This window comes from Helianthus annuus, chromosome 15, assembly GCF_002127325.2.
Source record: "Helianthus annuus cultivar XRQ/B chromosome 15, HanXRQr2.0-SUNRISE, whole genome shotgun sequence".
Classification (NCBI taxonomy): Eukaryota; Viridiplantae; Streptophyta; class Magnoliopsida; order Asterales; family Asteraceae; genus Helianthus; species Helianthus annuus.
The window spans coordinates 18,037,361-18,040,751 of NC_035447.2; the positions used below are offsets into that span (position 1 = coordinate 18,037,361).

The window sequence follows — 3,391 nt, forward strand, 5'->3', positions numbered from 1 at the left end:
TTTCTATGAGCTGTGGTGTGATCGCCTGAGATGTCGCCGCCGGTGGTGTGTTCGCCTGAGATGTCGCCGGAGAGAAGATATGGGATTACTTGGGGGTAAGGTGGAAATGAAAGTTATTATATAGGGTGTTGTGTTGAGGAAGCTATCAAAAACAAGTGGAAAAGACAATAATACCCTTTGACCGTTAATAAGTGAGCTTGACTTTAAACAGATTTTAACACCGGGGGGGAGGGGGTAATATTGCAGAGTTTTTCAATAGTTGAGGGGTAAGACAACAAAATTTTCCTGGAAAAAGGTAAGAGTGTTAATAGGGGATAAAATTGTGTTAATAGGGGATAAAATTGCAGTTTACTCTTTTTTTCATTCTAGTGGAATTTATTCACTTTTTATATTCAAGTAACTTCACATACTTTATTATTCATAAAATTGAGTTGTATATCAAGTAACTTCTACATCATTATTTATAAAACTGAGTTGTACAATATCGATAAATTAGTGTTTATTTGATAAAGTTGATATTGATTGCACTGTGACTACAACCATATTTTAAACTATGATGCGTCTAAACTCATTACAAAGTGTGTCTAAACTCATCATCTGTAACCCCATTAGGGGACCCGGGGCGGTTGTGTTTGTGTACATGATGAGCCCCCATAACGCGTGGAACAAAACAAAACACCACCACCACTCGATTGTATCACGTGTCAATTTGATAACGCGTTGAATGTATCACGCGTGAAGAATGGAAGAATGGAGGGAATGTGAGGGTTTATTGTTGGGTGTTGTGAGTGATGGGCATTTCCACTAAAATCCATCACCAGCGATGTAATAAAGCTCGATGATGTGGCGGAACTTGATTGGAAGTTGTGAGTGAGTGATGAGTGATGACCACCCCTACCCCTTAGGTGTCTAAGCTGCGCATGTATACCACATGAACAAATTAAGGTGATTATATAAATGGTGCGCCTAAGTCGCCAAATTTCACGAACTCATATACCTTCACCTTAGGGCACACGGGGTGGTCCGTTATACCACCCCGATCACTCGTTAATCCATCACGGAACACCGCCGGCCGCCTATACTTTAACGCGTTATATTTGTAATGCGTGGAATTGTTAATGCGTTGATAATCCATTTATTGCATAAAGCTGCTCTGCATGTTGCATGTAAAAATGGAAGAATTCTACAACACGTGTACATGGAAGAAAATGGGATCACCCCCACTACAACACGTGTACATATAGTGATAGAATATGGCAGAATTCTATAAAATGGCATAATTCTAAAAATAAAAATTATAAAAATTTGGGAGTGATAGAATTCCATCACTAGTGATACCACCACCTACATTTCTATCACTAGTGATAGAATATTGGGTGATGACATGGCATGATTTGATTGGATAGTGGGAGTGATAGAAACTATCACTAGTGAACCACCCCTCCTCCTCTTAGAAATCCATGTCGCATCCAGGATCTTTCGTAAGTTTCGCACACATTTTCCACTTAGTAGAAAACCGTAGTGAGAGAGAGCTACACATACCGAATGTGAAAAATTCCAGATTTGATTATATCTTTTACTGAAATAATCTTATCTTATCTTACGAAACTATAACAAAAAGGGATGGCAAACTAAAATTAAGGATACTGACGTCTGATAAATACCAGAAGAAACTTAAAGCATTAGTTTAATTAGGTCAAACTCGTTTTTTTTTTCCAAAAATAATTGTATCATTTATAAAGCATTTTGTATACAATAACCACTATTTAATATATTGATTTTAATCCAGAAAGGGCTAGTATTATGTTTCTATAACAAGTAGGGGCCCATCGCAAGGAAGCTAGCTGTATAAATGGATGCTATAGTAGAATAAACTACCAAATTGTATCTTCCTTCCAATTAAAATGGCTAAAATACATCCTGGCAAACCAGCTTCTTCATCTTCTTCCTGTTCAACCGAAAGAGAAACATATACTATATGGATGAAATCACTTGTGTTAAACTCAAATGGGTATACGGCCTACGATTCCAGTGGAGAAGTCGTTTTCCGAATAGATAATTATGATACCAAGTGTAGAAGTGAAGTTTATTTAATGGATCTTCGTGGAAACATAGTATGCACAATACTCCGAAAGGTAATACTATCAAAATCATGTTATTATATATATATTCTACTACTGTTGATTGTACGTACCTTTAAACTTTATAAATTTATTAAATTACAAACTATTTTACAGAAACTACTGAAATCCGGGCTCTGGGATTGTTATAACGATAAAGATTCTCGTACACCATGGTTTAGCGTTTGAAAAACTTTTGGCTTTTTCAAGAATAGTGGTTCCCTTTATAATGTTTTAGTTGGAACCAACGAGGAACAAAGCTCGAATCATCATAAGATGGAAGGATCAGTGCACAGCTTAGAGTTCAAGATAATCGACGGTGGAGGACAAGTGGCAGCTGTGGTGAGCCTGCCTTGGCTGATTATGTTTCATCATCGAGTTTTTTTTTTTTTTTTTTTCTATAAATCTTATGAATTGAATAATAATTGGTTGGTATCTTGTGATGTAGGTAGAAAGAAAACGATCATCTTCAGGAGTGGAGTTGGGTGAAGACGTATTGTGTGTGACGGTGGAACCACATGTGGATCGTATATTCATAATGGCTCTAGTAGCGATACATGGGTTAATTTGTGGCAAAATGTAGATGATATTCTTAGTTCCTCATTTTTTTTTAATACATGGCACCTGTATATGCAAAAGTTGTAGTTGGTCCTTTTAGCCTACACGTATCTAGTTAACACATGAGGCTACGCTTTCTTTCAGTTTTGACCTGGTCATGATCATACTTTCATTTTCAGTTTATTAGACGTTGGTAATCCAGATTCGAATTAGTGAGTGGATGTTTTCTCTTTAGTAATCTTTGTGTTCAATATTGTGTTTTAAGTATCGATCCATCTTTTAGTATGTATGTTGTCTCGAGAATAATGAAATCTTCATAAATCATAATTAGGTATAGTATATAATTGATAAACTACAAAGAGAGTACAAATTATACATGAAAAACCCTATCCTCATTTATTTGACACACCCATATACGTGAAAAGATTTCATTCAAAAGAAAACCTTAAGTAATAAGATTGCTCAATGGAATTAAAAGATGACGATGGAAGTAGTCTCAAGGTTGTGATCTAAGACATAAGCTGGAGGACCTATTGATTTAGAGGCTTAAAGTCCAAGCCTCAAAATACTTGGGCTTGGACCGGCCCTGACTATGGTGATAAGGTAGTGAAGATAAGATGGTGGCATCTATGGCAGTTTGGGAGTCCAACGTCACGCAAACTTAACACTTTCGCTTATGATACAATTATACTATACATAATTTATAAATAAAA

The 3,391-nt window shown here is 36.2% G+C and overlaps 1 long non-coding RNA gene across 1 annotated transcript; it reads left to right on the forward strand.

Annotated features, from left to right (window-relative positions):
• The first annotated feature begins 1,896 nt into the window (after window positions 1-1,896).
• On the forward strand, window positions 1,897-2,892 carry LOC110940248. Its single transcript, XR_002592936.2, has 3 exons — window positions 1,897-2,135; window positions 2,238-2,462; window positions 2,569-2,892. It is a non-coding gene; the product is annotated as an uncharacterized LOC110940248 (long non-coding RNA).
• The last annotated feature ends 499 nt before the right edge of the window (window positions 2,893-3,391 follow it).